Below are 16634 nucleotides of genomic sequence, written 5' to 3'. Positions count from 1 at the left end.
TTTCTTTTTTCTTTTTTTCCAGTCATGGGGCCTGAACTCTGGTCCTGGGCGCTGTCCCTGAACTCTTCAGCTCACAGCGAGCACACTACCACTTGAGCCACAGCACCACTTCCGGCTTTTTCTGCTTATGTGGTACTGAGGAATCGAACCCAGGGCCTCATGCATGCAAGGCAAGCGCTCTACCACTGAGCCACCTTCCCAGCCCAACACACAGCCTTTTTTCACAGGCTCTTTTCTTGCTAGATAGGTGCTCTGTCATTGGAACCACACCCCCAACTCTTTTTGTTTTAGTTACTTTCTAGATAGAGTCATGTTTTGCCTAGGGTAGCCTCAGACTGAAATTACTCCACATATGTTTCCTGTGTAGCTGGGATTGCAGGCAGGCCAGCATTGGTTGGAATGTGATCTCCACTCCTAGAGGGTTTAGGTGGAATAGCCTGTAACTGAGTCCTTCCCAGTCTTTACCTCCCAAACAACGGCTTGCAAGTGTGCACCACTCTAGCCATCCCACACAACGTAACGGTAACACATCCCTTGACCCCTTGTCTGAGACTGTAGCTAACATGGAACCAAATAAAAGAACTAGAAGATTTCCCAGCATCTGCCATCCACTGACCATAGAAACGATCCCCATCAGGCACCATTGAGAAGTGAGGTGACCATGGCTGTGGGCAGAGAGAACAAGAATCAATGCCAGAAACCATAGCTCCATGGGAGGGCCTGGAAGGGATAGAGAAGGCTGCAGATTGGCCCTGAGAACTCTGCTGCCCTCTGTTCCTGGAAGCCAATTTGTCTACCTCTCAAACAGAAGGCCTCCAATGCAGCTGATCCTGACTCTCAGGGATTTTCGCTTCAGCATTTGACACCTGGGGTTGGGTAATTCTTGTGGGGCACTGGAAGATGGTTGGCAACATCCCAACCCCTAACATCCACACTAGATGCCATCCCCTTGCCAGTTGTGACAAGAATGTCTCCAATCACTGACAAATACACATCCACACACTCTGAGAGCCTCTCCTGTGGGCAATAGAGTGATAGAGTGAACTTCCTGGATTCCCCCACTCAACCCCACCTCCTTGCCTTCTGCTGGGCCTTCCTCCCCAACTCACCCTTCTCCAGGCTTGGCAGGGATGTCCTCCCAAAATTCTCTGGGAAAAGCAACACCTAGCCGCTCACTGCATCTTGGGAAGGCATCTTGGGAAGGCAGCTTGGTCCAGCTGCTGGCAATTAGGATCAATGGGCTAAAGGGCTGCTAGGTCAAGGAGTAGTCATGAAGGCCTCCGAGTGGTAACAGGAGAATACAGAGCCTGAGAACAGCCAGAGACCACCATGAATGGGATATAGGCCCTGACATTGGCACTTTTGCTTGGTCATCAGCCCAGCTGACAAGGAGCACAGAACCCCAGCAGGTTGTCATCCCCAAAAGACAGGCTGATGATAAACCCCGTGTTGAGGATGTCCAGGCTGGATCAGAAATCAAGTTCAAAACTTCATCTGGAAGCACCAATATAAGTACTTTCTCTCCAGAAAAGGGACCGAAAAGAACCCTTAAGAAAGGGTCAAAGGAAGGAAGCATCTGGCAGGCTTCACAAGGGTGTGGCTTTGAAGCAAGTTCTGGCAAATGTCCTATGCAGCAGGTAAAGAAGCAGATGGAGGAACATTACTAGAGACAGGTGCTCATGTCCCACACATAGGCAAAGGTCTCAGGTGTGTGTGGCTGACATAGGAGCCCTGGTGGGCAGCAGGGCATTACACGTGAGTGAGGGGAATGAAAGTAAGGAGGGTCTATTACCATAGAAACACAGGCTGACAACATGAAGATGAATGGCCATTTATGTAGGGTACAAATACACCTCACTACTGAAATGCAGGTTACTCTGAGGTGTTGGCCAACCAGCAGCTAGTGTAGGCAAGCTAGCCTTTGTTCCCATGAGAGACCCAAGCTCAGGTACACGTAGGCCATAATCAGTTCCATGGGGAAGACAAGAGTTTCCCCTGTTCAGAACACGGTCACAAAGAAAGTACATGCCTCTAAACCAAGATATAGTCAGGAAGCACACAGTCCTAGGTCCACATAAGAGTCACTGAAGACTGGCTCACAGCACCTTCCCTCCAGGCTACTTTGGAAGAGCACCAGGGCAGTTAGACCAGCCTGGCCCCCAGGGCAAGGGAGATCTGATGGAGATCTGGAGCTCTGGTACCCAGGTTCAACCCTGGCTAGAGGAGACTCCGTCCCCCGCCCCTCCCACCCAGTCCCAGGAAAGACCTGAGAGTTTTCATTTCCAACCTGTCTGGGCCTTGCCTTTCCTGCCAAGTGGCTTTGCCAGGAAGCCTAGAACAGCTGAGCAAGCTTTTCAGGACAGGCTGGACGCCAGAGCCACACAAAAGTCATCTCCTGTGGCCAAAGGAGCTTTCTCTAGAGGCTCTCCAAGTTTTGGGGGTTTCATTTTGTTTTTTGTTTTTTTTTAATTTTTTAATACGAGAAATAAGGGTTGGCTGAGCTGCAAGGATGCAAAAAAAAAAAAAAAAAAGGCAGGAGAGGGAGGGGGTGTTACAACCAAGCCAATCACAGCCTTGGCAAATGAATGGATGTTTTTAAAGTAACAAGTCACCCAGAAAAGCACAAATAAAACTGAAAAGCTAAAATGCATCCTTAATAAATATTATTTGAAATAGAAACAAGTGTTCACTTTTTATGAAAATCTATACAAATCTAATAAGCACAGAGTGGGGTGTGTGTGTGTGTGTGTGTGTGTGTGTGTGTGTGTGTGTGTGTGTGTACAGGAGAGGATGCAATAGAACAAGATGTACCTTTGATGAAAATCTTCCCTCTGAAATTCTGTACCCATGGCCACTTCTTCCTCCCTAGACCAGGAGGTTGCAGTTCTCTCACTGAGAGACACAGCTCTTACAAGCCTTCTACCCTCCAGATGGACACCTACCTACTCTACTTGAAAGATGAGGGCATTCCTTTGAATTGTCCTTTGGGTCATCTTTCCTCCACACACAGCTCACCCTCAACAGAGACTCTGGGTTTTAGTTCCCCATCCCTCCCTACCCTCTGTCTCTGCCAATTCTACCTGCCACCCCAAATTAGCCTTCTTAAAATCCTGCTTGATTCATCCCCTATCCTTGTCCAAATGACATTAGGCAAAATCTCTATCAGGATTTCAGGACATCCAAGTCCCTCCCTTGTGCTGACCTCTCCTGAAGTAGTCTCCTCTAGACAGCTAACCATCCCCACCCTCTACACCCTCCCAGCCCTTCCCCACCTACCCAGGAGTTTGTGCCTCACAGAGCATCTTCTGGGTTTGTGACTTGCCAACATCAGGCCACTTCCTTGGGTTTACATCTACAATTCTTCCTTCTCCAACCAAGGCCTCATCTGTACTTCTTGATCAGTTCTTTTTAAGCACACTGCTTGAGTTATAAGCTATCTCACCAAAGAATTTGGATTGCTAGATTTAGCAAATTAAAATCCCAGAGTCTTGATTAAATTTGAATTTCAAGTCCACAGTAACAACCAAAACTTTATAATAAATCTCTGTGATACTTAAAATATGTTGACATTAAAATTTTGTTGTTGGAATTCAGATTTCAGTGGGAATTCTCTATGTTCTCTAGCAGCCCTTCATAGAAAGCAGCAGCCCATTTTTGATGGGTTCTATCCCACTCAATCAGACTAGTTTCTCAGGATCTGTACGTGTGTGTGTGTGTGTGTGTGTGTGTTGTGTGTGTGTGTGTGTAAGAGAGAGAGAGAGAGAGAAAGAGACAGACAGATAGACAGACAGCAGGTGCTGGGGTTCAAACCCAGGGCCTTCCTTGCACATGCTAGGCAAGCACTCTGCCACTGAGCTACACCACGACTCAGAACCTGTATTGTTGAATCATTTTTGATTCAGCAAAGAATCACTTGCTTTTATCTGCTGTGGACCCACTTGAATGCCTTTGGTCCAGCATAAACATTTTCAATAAGCTCCTGGCAGGCCACCTAGAGTACATCTCTTTCTATACCACCTCTTTTTCTCCAAAATACCTGTCTTCAAGAACTTTGCTAGGGCAAACAGTCATCAGGCAATAATTTTTAACCAAGGAAGGCAGAAGCTCTGGAGCAGCCTGCTTGTTTTCAAAGCTCAACTTGCTATCCACAAGACCTCAAACAAGTGACTTGGCATCTCTGTGTCTCAATTTCCTCATTTACAAATTAGCAATAATATCTCTTTATAGGGTTTTATGAGAATCCAATGAGCATGGATAGACATGGGTAAATTCACTGTCTCTCACAGAAAGCGTATAATAAATAAGGTCGTGATGATCTAAGTCTGTCAAGTGACATCATTATGGTCTTCTTTGGAAGGTTCTTTCACTAGATGCTCCCTGACATGGTATCCAGGTGTGATTTGCATATGTAACAGAGCTATAGGAGAGCCATAAGGAGGACAAGGGAACAAAGAGACAGGGGACAAGGTTCTTCAAAGAGGCAGAGCAAGACACCAATTTGCTCTTATGTGAATTAGGAAAACCCTGTCCCCCCTTCTCCAATTAAATGCAAAGCAATACCCCCTTTTTTTCAATTCCCAAAAGTACTCATCTCACATCTTTAAAAATCAAAGGGGTTACACATGCGGCTCAAGGGGTCCAGTCTTTGCCTAGTGAAGACAAGGCTCTGAGTTCAGACCTCAGTATGGCCAAAACAAGGAGAGACAAGGAAAGGCTGTTTTCCTCTGTAATGAAAGCAGAGTCAGGGGGCTCCAGGCTGGACTGGATGATGACAGGAGAAAACTACCACTGGCTTTGGACCCTACGGAAGAGCATCTGGACCTCAGGGATGATATTCTTTTGCATCCTTTCACCCCTTGCTCAGCTTCCAAGCCCTCCATTCTGCCCTTGAACCTCAGCAGGGGTGGGGGACCTTGGGCCTTTTGAGGGGATTCTAGGTCAAGTCTTCAAATTGAATGCTCATAGGAAAAAACTTGCTGAACAGCAATTCTTTAAGGTCACTAAATTCACAATTTCACAGTAACTCCTTAACTATTCTGAGTGAATGTTTTCCTGAACAGTCACTTAGGGAATATTGAATTTGTCAGAAATTTAAATGCTAGCATGATTTCCTTTTCTTATTTACACAGTCTTCTTATGGACATGTTTTTCTTTTAAATATATATATATATATATATATATATTTTTTTTTTTTTTTGGGTCGTGGGGCCTGAACTCTGGGCCTGGGTGCTGTCCCTCAGCTCTTCAGCTCAAGGCTAGCTCTCTATCACTTGAGCCACAGCGCCACTCCGGCTTTTTTCTTTTTGCTTATGTGGTGCTGAGGAATCGAACCCAGGGCCTCAGGCATGCAAGGCAAGTACTCTACCACTGAGCCACCTTTCCAGCCTTAAATATGTTACTTTAAATAACACATTTTTCTTATGAAGGCATTTGTGAGAATACTCAATAAAATAATGCATTGTTTTTCTCATGCTTTGTTTTCTGAGATAGAGACTCACAATATGGCCAAGGTTGGCCTCAGACTTTATATCCCTGCCTCTACTTCCCAGATGCTGGGAATTTAGACATATACCGGGAATTTAGACCATGTTTGATTTCAGAACATATTTCTAGTGCATAGTTACTAACATTCAAAGAGACAATAATCATATGTTCATAAATAATACAGACACTAAATGTATTTGAACAGATTGTTGTTTAAGGCAAAATTCTGGAAAATTAACAAATTTGGTAAATTTTTAAAAATCTAGTGAATTGACTCCTGAATGAATTAGTTTTCAGAGACTTGTCCTAATTCTCATGAAAGCATATCAGTGTTTTGCCTCCTGTCATATGTTTACCATGTGATTCTGAGAACTTCTAGAACAGCAGTCCTCAAATATGAATTCGCATTAGGTTATCAGGAAGCTTAGCTAATGCTGGCTCTTGGCTTACAGCCCCAAAGGATTCTGTTCTAAGTGATGACCCATGAGTGGACAGGTTGCTTATCATTCCAAAGCCACTCAGATACATGAAGACCCCACATGTCATTTTGAGGGTGAGGAATGGTTAATCATGAAGTTACTTGATAGTCTGAAGATTTTTCCCCTTTAAAAAAAAAATAGAACAGAGCTGAGAGCCTTTATTAATTTCAAGCAAATCAGACTTCAGAGCAAGAAAAAAATCATGAGTTAGAAAGAGACATTGCATAATAAAAATTAATAATATGTATATATACATGTGCAAGTAGATATAAAAGGCTTTAATTCACATGTGCCCAGTAAACTACCAAATGTATAAGGGAAAAAAATGACAGAACTACAAAAAGAAATAGATTCCTTATAATACCTAGAATTTCAACATCTCAATTACTAATTGAAAGAACCAGCAGGTATGTATCGCATATGTGTTGTGTATGCCACATATATTCGGTGTATGTAGAATATCATGTAGGCTGCCATGTGTGCCATGTATGTCATATAGGTCTTGTGTGCCTGGCATGCATGCTGCATGTCACGTTTGTTGCGTGTCATGTGTGACATGTCAGGTGTCATGTGTGTCATGTGTGACACGTACAACACATGACATGTGTGAACTATGCCATATTTGTCATGCATGGTACGTTGCTGTGTGTAGTGTCGCCTATGTCATATATGTCATGCATACCAATATTCCATGTGTGTAATGTGTGACGTGCATTGTATGCATGACATATGTGGCATGCATGTCCCATATCACATGTGTCACATGTGGCATGCATCATGTGTCGCCTGTGTCGTGTGTCATGTGTGACAAGGGTTGCATTGTGTATGGCACATGTGACAAGACACGTGATATGCCATGTGTGTCGTTGTGGCACATGTGGCATATACAATGTATGTCGCATGCATGTCATGCATCTCATGTGTCCTGTGTCATGTGTGTCACCTATATCATGTGTTGCATGTCTCGTGTCATATGTGGTGGGCATGTGTGCCATTTACGCCATGTATGTTGTTTATGTCACATACATGTCATGCATGTTGTGTATGTGTTACATGTGTGCCCTACACATCATTTGTGTTGCATATATGTCCCTTCTTTTAGCAAGCTTTAAAATTACATCCATCTAGAAGTTTCCCACTTGGGTGGCAACAGAACTCTTTACCCTGTTAGTGGCTGACTCTGCATCAGTCACAGTGACTTAGAGATAATAGCGGCTGCAGCAGGACCTGCAACTGCCCAGCAGTTTTTCCCAAGCTTCTCTGATGCTCTAATTGACGAGGACTCCCAGGTGGCCTTGGAGGAGCTAACTAAGGTCTTAGAACAGAATCCTGATGATGCACAGTATTATTGTCAGAGAGTTTATTGTCACATTCTTCTTAGAAAATACTGTGGTGTCATTGCTGATGCAAAGTTGAGTTCAAGAGACTCAATCCAAATAATGCCACTGCTATACTAAGAAAAGGAATATGTGAATACTATAGGAAAAAAAACTATGCTGTTGCTCTAGAACGTTTTACAGAAAGACAGAAATTAAGTGCAGATGCAGATTTCAGTGTCAGAATGGAACAGAATCTGAGGTGAATCAATCTGCATCCCAGTGGACGCAGTCAAAAATCAAGTATGATTGGTATCAGACAGAATGTCAAGCAATCATTACACTTGTGATAAAGAATGTTCAGAAGAATGACGTAAATTCTCTGAAGTTTCTGAAAAAGAGTTATCTGCTTTTTACAAGATTATTTCTTTGTTGCTTTGTATGTCCCTCCCCCACAGTGTAACTCCCGCTTTCACTATATTTGATGTCAGTATAACATGTAGAGGAGATGGGGACAAACAAGTCGTTTAAGGATTCAGGTGGACCTGTTGCAACAATGAGAAGTACAAAATGTCATGTCAAAACCAGCTTTACAATGTCGGTGTGGGGGGGGGGAGGGGGGTATAATTGAGTGGGGGGAGGGGGGTAAAATTGGGTGGGGGGAGGGGGGAGGCGGGGAAGGGAAGTGAAGGGTAAACAAAGGAGGAGGCTGCAATGCTTGGTAAGAAATGTATGCATTAGCCTGCCCATGTAATTGTAGCCCCTCTGTACAGTATGTTCCCAAATAAAATAAAATACAATTAAAAAAAAAAAAAAGAGTTATCTGCTTTGGTGAGAGAGGAAAAACTAAGGGGGCAAGGATATGTGCCCACACCAAAAAAGTTTATAGCAGATGTAAATAACCTATATTCATCATCATCTCATTATATAAGAAATTGGGGGGCTGGGAAGGTGGCTCAGTGGTAGAGTGTTTGCCTTACATGCATGAGGCCCTGGGTTCGATTCCTCAGCACCACACAAGAAAAAAGAAAAAAGCCGGAAGTGGTGCTGTGACTCAAGTGGTAGAGCACTAGCCTTGAGCTGAAATGCTGAGGGACAGCGCCCAGGCCCAGAGTTCAGGCCCCATGACCGGACCCAAAAAAAAAAAAGAAAAGAAATTGGGATACATTGGTTGGTGAAATCAACAAAGAAGAAAAGAATGAGAAGTTGGAGGGCGATGCAGCTTTCAGCAAATCTATTCAGATGGCTCTGATGAAGTGAAACGTTCCATGAACAAATCACTTATGGAGTCTAGTGGTACAGTTTTGAGTACCAATTGGTCATATGGAGGTAAAAGGAGAGTTGAAATCAATCCTCCTGATGATATGGAATGGAAAATGTACTAACGCTACCACTGTATTGCATATATTCACTAATACCCAGCGTGTATCGATACTGCATTCTTGAATTTTGAACACTGAATATCTTTTTTTTTTTTTTTTTTTGGGTCCGGTCGTGGGTCCTGAACTCTGGGCCTGGGCACTGTCCCTCAGCTCTTCAGCTGAAGGCTAGTGCTCTACCACTTGAGCCACAGCCCCACTTCCAGCTTTTTGCTTATGTGGTGCTGAGGAATTGAACCCAGGGCCTCAGGCATGCAAGGCAAGCACTCTACCACTGAGCCACTTCCTAGCCCGAACACTGAATATCTTTTTAAAAGATATCTTTACCTTGTTGTGCTTTGGAAACTATTTTCCTTCAAGTGTTCTAAGAGTCTAATGAAGAATGAAGATCACATCTTTATTACTTCTGTCCCTAAAGATTTCAAACATGATGAATCTGAATGAAATAGTATTTGCCACTAGGCAGATTCATTCTGTTTACTAGTTGGGGGAGTGGAGAAATCTTTGATGACATATCTTGGGTTGTTGCCTTACTTTTGATAAAATATTCTGTTATTAGACCTGGCAACTTTAGTTGAGCACAAATTTTTTAACTTCATTTTTATGTTTTCTTTTAAAAACTGCTTTTGAATGAGAGTGATAAATACAATTTTTCCATGAAAACAAAAAAATTACATCCCTCATTAACTCTAGCTTATAAAATAACAAAATTACCTATATCCTACCATTCTACAGTATCTTTTATTAAAAAAAAAAACAGCCTTCAACATACATAAATATTTACTGATTGACAAAATGTGTGTGGCTATTTATAGCCCTCCTGTACCACTTATCATATAAAAACACTTTCACCTGCCAATGTATTGTTATTATCATTTCTAATGGCTGTGTAATATGCCACTGCTATGGTTCGGATGTGGTTTGTTACCTAGGGGTTCAGGTGTTGGAAGTTTGGTGTAGTCATGTTGAGGTGATCAAATTTTACAAGGTAGGACCTTATGAGAGGTTCTTAAGTAAGTTGGGGGCCATGCCTTTAGAAGGGATGATGGGTCCTCCATCTTGCCAGTTCCTGTCTGTTGATGTGATCCCTTCCTTCTACACATGATCCCTCCATTTTTATACCAGCAACTATGAGCTCCTCACTAGAGTTGAGTAAATGTTGGCACTGGGCTGAACTTCCAGAAACTTCCTCATAAAAGTTACCTAGCCTCCAGTATTTCATTATAATAAAATAAGATCATTTCATAAAATAAAAAGAGACCAATAGCCCAAGCATCAGTGGCTCACACCTGTAATCCTAGCTACTCAGGAGACTGAGATCTGAGGATCATGGTTCAAAGCCAGTCCAGGCAGGAAAGTCCATGGGATTCTTATCTCTAATTAACTACCAGAAAACCTGAAGTGTCACTGTGGCTCAAGTGGTAGAGCACTAGCCTTGAGCTGAAAGAGCTGAAGGATAGCACCCAGGCCCAGAGTTTAAGCCCCAAAACTGATAAATTTTTAAAGCGAGAGAGACCAATAGAATAGCATAGAAATTCAAACTACTAAATTTGTTTAGTCTTTTTTTTTAACTTTACTCTGTGCTAAGTTTCCATTTAGTAACAGTGAATCTCTTCAAATGTGCAGTTTTTTTTTTAGTTCTGTTGAATAATTTTCCTCAGGTCCATTTCCAAGAGTGGAACCAGAGGTGAGGTGGGTACCTTCCCTACAGTGACAACATAGTAGAATAAGGACCAAAACCATTCCTGGGTTGCTATGAGACTAGTTTGTATTCCTCCATTAAGTCACTCTCCAGGAGCCCTAGGATAGGAGTCACAGTTGGTTTTACAGATCAATTTAAGGTCAAGTCACAGGAGTAGTTGGATAAGTATGAGTTATGAGCTTCTTCTATTATAGTGATTTTAATGTAGCATGCATGGGGAAGGCCTGAGATATTGTAGGTACTGAATGTATTCCAGTGTTTGATGCATAATAAAGATACATTAGCTCATTAGCAGCCCAGCATAATTTGAATTGCATCATTGACACTCCTGTCACACCACCCAACATGTCTGAATGCTGTCCGTAGGCAGCTCATGGAGTCTCAAGACCTTGGGAAGAGTAGAATGTTCTACTCTTCCATTCTGCTCCCATCTGCTTCACCATCAAAAAGGGGGAGGTGAAGTTCTGGTCATAATGAAGACCATGGACAAGGTCTCACTTCCTGCCTGTCATGTGTTGAAAAAGAAGGAAACACCATCAGGAGCAAGATGATTGCTCTCCAGATGTGTACTCTAAACAGATGGTTCTGATTTTACTTCCATGAAGAAAGCATCTCTGTCTTATTGACAGCACTCAAATGAATGATGGCTGACTAAAAGAATGGATGAGTTTGCCTAGGCTCCCTAGACACTGTCCCCCAAGCAGCACCTCCCTAAGGGCTCTGTAGGAAGAGCTCTGACTACTGCCTCTGCTGTGGCAGCTGCTGGGATGCAGGTACTTGAGTCTCCATCCTCCTTATGCAGCATTCACTTGGGCCTTGTCTCTTGGATCTGACTCTTGGAGACTCAGCAGTGCCCACTCTCACTGGTTTTCTGAACCTGACAAAAGCAGTCAGGGGCTGTGCAGTGTCAAAGCATATACTGTGCAGTATGGTTCTTAGCTGGTTGACCTTGTAGTAGCACTGGGTCCCACTTTAGTGGGCATTATGGAAACATCTCCCATCAGGAAGCTATCTTCTCCATCCAATGCCAGGCCATTAGCGTGTTCACCCTGGCTATCTAAGCAGCAATTCTATTCAAAGCCTTATACTCTTCTGAAATCCAGTTACCCTCGCTAAGATTATATATTTTTTATTTATTTATCTATTTGTGCCAGTACTGGGGCTTGGACTCAGCCCAGGCACCGTCCCTTAGCTTTGTAGCTCAAGACTAGAGCTCTGCCACTGGAGCCACAGATCCACTTGCAGCTTTTTGGTAGTTAACTGGAGATTAATGTTTCACGGAGTTTCCTGCTGAAGCTGGCTTCAAATCTTGACCTTCAGATCTCAGCTTCCTGAGTAGCTGGAATTACAGGCATGAGTCACTGGTGCTTGACTAAAGCACTGACTGATCACTACTTACCAAAAGATGCACTGGTGGTTCATGCCTGTAGTCCCCAAAGCTCAGCTCTCATCTTTTTTTTTTGTCAGTCCTGGGACATGAACTCTGAGCCTGAACCCTGTCCCTGAGCTCTTCAGCTCAAGGCTAGCGCTCTACCACTTGAGCCACAGCACCACTTCCAGTTTTCTGGTGGTTAAATGGAGATAAGAGTCTCACAGTCGTTCCTGCTGGGCCTGGCTTTAAACCATGATCCTCAGATCTCAGCCTCCTGTGTAGCTAGGATTACAGGAGTGAGCCATGGGTCCCAGGCTCAGCTCTCATCTTAAAACAAGAATCAGCCCCAAAGACATCAAAAGCAGAACTTTGGTCCCTCCAACCACAGATCCTGCATACAAGTGGCATAGCCAACATCTTCCCCCTTCCATGTCCCCTGTCTGTAGCATTTGGAAGTTCAGGTAAGCAGCAGAGAAAGCTTCCTGTCCCTCCCCTGCTGTCAAGAGATGAGCCAGGAAGACAACCTAAATCCAGTTGGCCCAGGTGGAGGCACAGACAATCAGACACCTCCTAGTTCCCACGCTCAGGCTGCAGGCCTGAAGCAGAACAGGTTTCATAATCCATAATCTTACCTCTGATGGTGCTCTGTGCATAATGACCTGCTATTTGGTTCCCACATCACAATCATAGTATTTATCTATGCAAAACAGCACCTCATTAAAAAAAGAAGAAGAAGAAACACATCACTATTGGCCCAACCCCTCATTAGAGTATAATGCACAGGCCCTGGGCACACCCAGGGTAGAACAGCACCTAGGTCAGGTTTAACGCCTATCACACAAGCTCTGTGGATAATTCAGCTCTCATTCTTCCTCAGCCAGCTATGCTGCTGTCAGTGGCGAGAGGTGACACAGAGGAGCCCTGGGGACGGAGACATGGACTCCCTGAAGGACCCCTATCCTGAAGGCCTTTGTTTACTGGAACTGCTCTGTTTAAACCTTGTCCTAATTCCTTCCGGCTAGCTTGCACAATGGTATTTGCTGTCTATTACTCTATTTTTACCTTGGTTTCTCCCTACAACAAAAATGCCCTGAGACAATGAACCCATATTCTACCCAGGGCCTAATCGAATAGCACATGGTAGGCCTTTGTGAAAGTGTTGAGTGATACTTGAATTTTGGACTTCTGTAGAAGGAACTTCATGACTGTTCTCGGCCAACTGATTCTACTCCCATTCTCATGAGAAGTACAACAACCCTTCTGTGGCCGTCGGTGGTCCTTCCATCCTTCATGCTCAGATTCTCCACAATCGAATTTAAAATGCTTTCATTTCCAACAATAATCCTATGCTTGTGTGTCATCTGTATAACTTGATATGCTGCTATTGAAGATAGAAAAGAATAAAGAAAAAGATAAAAAGCTGTGTATTCACACTACCCAACATGGGGGAAGGGATGACTCAAAACATTTCCATTACAACTGAAGCTCCAAACTTCACCCACCCACTTGTTCCCTGCAGAGAAACTTACATTCTAACTGGGCTGAATTTGTGCCAGTCAGTCTGTCTGAGGACTGCCATCAGTGTGTCCTGCCAACCGGGGTAAGATCTGTGTTCTCAGCCTCAGTTCCACCCCACACTGCACCTGCTCTCTGTCCCAGTTTCTCTATCTGTCAAATGGTCATAATAATACCTGTCTCTTCCCTGTTTCTGAGCGTGCAGATGAATGAGATAAATACGAAGTGCTTAGAGCATCAGGGAAGAGAGGCATCAGGTCATCCCAAGGAGAGGGAGTCCACACGCCCAACCCCAGCAAAGCCAGCCATTGCAGGCTTCACATCCCTGAGGAGTAGCAGCTGAACATTCTTGCCTTCCTGTGCCCAGGGCCCCATGCCAACCTGGGCACCACTGGCCAGTCCTGCTATCTCCATTGGAGACCTCCATTGATGCACCAGGACAGTGGGACTGAGGCAGGGGACAGCCAACATCACCCTCTGGCCACCAGGGACTCTTTTTATCCACAGAGTAAGCAGCTTCTCGCTAGGCCCTTCCGGTCTCCCTTCCTGCCTTTCTGTGAGCCAGGGCCATGCTGCCCACACAGCAAGCCCCTCAGCCATGGTGAAGATCACAGAGAAATACAAAGAGGGAAGGTCAGTTTGTTGACATCCTCAGCAGTACACTGCTCCCAAAAGCAGTGGGGTGGCTGTAACTGTGCTGAGTAGGTAGGCCAGTACGGTCTACTAGGTTAAGACTCCCAGGACCCAAGGAGAGAAAGAAGGCTGAAAATCACAGAGTGGACAAAATAAATAAAGAAAAGGAAAAGCAGATAATTCCCACCTGAGGCTATCTGACAGAGGGCATCCGTGTAGAGATCAGATAGGGAGAAGCAGAGTGGGGCCTGGGTGGCCCTGAGGCTGGAGCAGGGCTGTGATGGAGGAAGGACACAGAGGCCACAGGCTGACATTGGCCTAAGATACCATCATTGGATCAAACCAGTGGAGGCCTCCAAAGCCATGTGATGGTGTTGTTACAGAAAGTGGCAAGCTTGGTAGGTAAAAGAGTTTACTAATGCAGATATTATCCACAGTGGAGAAGTGACTGTCATCAGAAACGATCCCCCATGTGCTGAGTGCTTTCGGCCTGCTGAGCAGAGAGGTAACTCAACATGCTGAGGCTGCAGACAAGCAAGCAGGGAGTGACTGGAAGTCCCTCCTGACTATCTTCCTTCTCAAGACTCATTGCTGACTCCAGGCACCCATCCTGTAGCTAGTGTCAACACAGTTATGGAGGTAAACAGTGCCTCAAAAATATCCCAAAGAGGGAGTCTAGAAGACTGGCCACCTCCCAGGAGTATTTGATGGGAGGCTTGGATCTCCAAGCTAGGGTATCAGAAGTTGTACAGATAAGAACCCAGAAGGTCTAGCCCGTAAAGCAGAGTCATTGTGATGAACTTCCCTGGTGGAGGAGAACGAGTCAAAGAGCTGAGTGATGACCTTGCCATTTACTATCTGCATGACCTTGGGTGAGTAATTTCATCTCTCTGGTCCTCTGTTTCCTTATTTTTCATATGATAGGATTAAATAATAGTAGTCCACCCTTTTCCAAGACCTGCAGTGGATACCTGAAACAACAATAGAACCAAACCATATACATATGGTTTATTTCTTTGCAAATACATATCTATGATAAAGTGGAATATTCCTAACTGTAATGTTAAAGGCCACCTTGGCAGACTAGAGTGTAGAATTAGAACTTGAGTTTGGGAAGCATCAGAACAAAGTGCAAGCATCTCCGACCACCAGGAAACCTGCATCCAACAATTATGTAGCACCCCGACCTTATCACCCGTGGTCAAGTTGAACAACCCAATTCTGGGTCCAGGGCTTCTGTTGGCTGTGTGACTTCAGGCAAGGCAGTTATTTTTTTACCCAGCCAGGTTCCTTGTTTCTAATCATCTTTTCCTCCTCCCTGCCCTGGGAAGGAGAAGCTGTGAGAATTCACTGAGTAATGTCCACAAAGCACTTAGCTTGCAAGAGAGAAAGAGTCTCACCTACATAGAAGATGACGATGATTGTTGTGACAGCTGCTGGATTCTCTTAACACTCTCTTCTCCAGCCCTTCATTTGCTGCTGATGGAAATGAACCTGCAGTGAGTCATGACTGTCCTTTTCCTCAAGGTTTGGTTAAGAGTACTCAGCATCTTGTTTATATCTACTTGGCCAGCAATGGAGATATCAGAACAAGGCTAAGAAAACATGATGTCACACCTCCCTTACCACCTGATTCCACTTTACTTTTTCTCTACTAGACCATAATGTCCTAAGAGCCGGGATATCTGGGCCACCACGCTGCACAAATGCAGGAGGTACCATTTCACCATTTCCCAGCACTTGGTTGATATTCAATAGGTATGTGTTGAATAAATGAACGACACAGATTACCCAACCACTATTTAGAAGGAAATGAATATTACCGAATGCCACTATGTGCCTTGAGAAAATATTTTACATTTTTGGTTTCATTGATGCTTCTCAGCATTTCCATGGAATCAAACTTACCTTCCCATTTCATGGTTGGGCTCATGCATTGCAGTAGGAAGTAAAACCAGGACTGTATGAGTGAGCTTCATTGACAATACCTTGAACATGAGAAGTAAGCAAACTCCTTGAACCAAGGTAAGTTATCCATCTTCAACAGGTGTCTGGGTTGGCCCAAAAGGGGAACAGTGTGGGAAAGGGATAGCCTATGACCAAATCAGTCTCTTAAGTGACAAGTGCTGGTGAGTAAGAACCCAAGTTCTAATAAGGTCTCAGACCTTTCTGGAAAGCCAGTAAAATTGCCTTCCCTTCTTCTCTCTCCCTTCCTGCCTATCTTTACCTCCACTACCCAGCCCAACCACATACAGAAACAAAACTTATCCTGCCTGCACATACAAATACATAAACACCTCATATCTATTCTCCTTTACTGATAAAGCTCTTCAGCCTCTAGGAGACCGTTGAGAACCCACAAGCAAGATCAGGAGTTCATATGAATTACATAAAGAACATTAGTGTTCTTTACCTCAACATTTCCAAATCTCAAGAGTCTAGCGGCCTCATTTCTCCGTTCCCTGTCCAGGATCTTTTCCTAGAGTGAATGGGGTTGGCATGGCTCCTCCAGCCGCATTGGTTGGCCAGGTTCAACGCTTCAGTTCCTGAGCCTGGTTGACCTTCATTAGTCCTTTGATATAGGAACAATAATTTCCATAGTCTGATATGAGAAGGAACTGTGCTTTCAAATGCCTACAATGGGGCTTGTTTGAGTAGCAATCTTTAGGAAAAGCCACAGAGAGAAGTACATATTGACACAGGCCTTTAGTACCAGTAAAAGAATTTCTGACAGTTGAGAGGCACTTCCAGCTG

The 16634-nt window shown here is 44.2% G+C and overlaps 1 pseudogene; it reads left to right on the top strand.

Annotated features, from left to right (window-relative positions):
* Nucleotides 1–12641, top strand: part of LOC138824183 (protein SGT1 homolog) — a 100360-nt pseudogene extending 87719 nt beyond the window's left edge.
* The last annotated feature ends 3993 nt before the right edge of the window (nt 12642–16634 follow it).

This window comes from Dipodomys merriami, unplaced genomic scaffold, assembly GCF_024711535.1.
Source record: "Dipodomys merriami isolate MVZ:Mamm:240054 unplaced genomic scaffold, mDipMer1.0.p SCAF_1, whole genome shotgun sequence".
Classification (NCBI taxonomy): domain Eukaryota; kingdom Metazoa; phylum Chordata; class Mammalia; order Rodentia; family Heteromyidae; genus Dipodomys; species Dipodomys merriami.
This window is presented reverse-complemented; position numbering and strand designations above follow the sequence as displayed.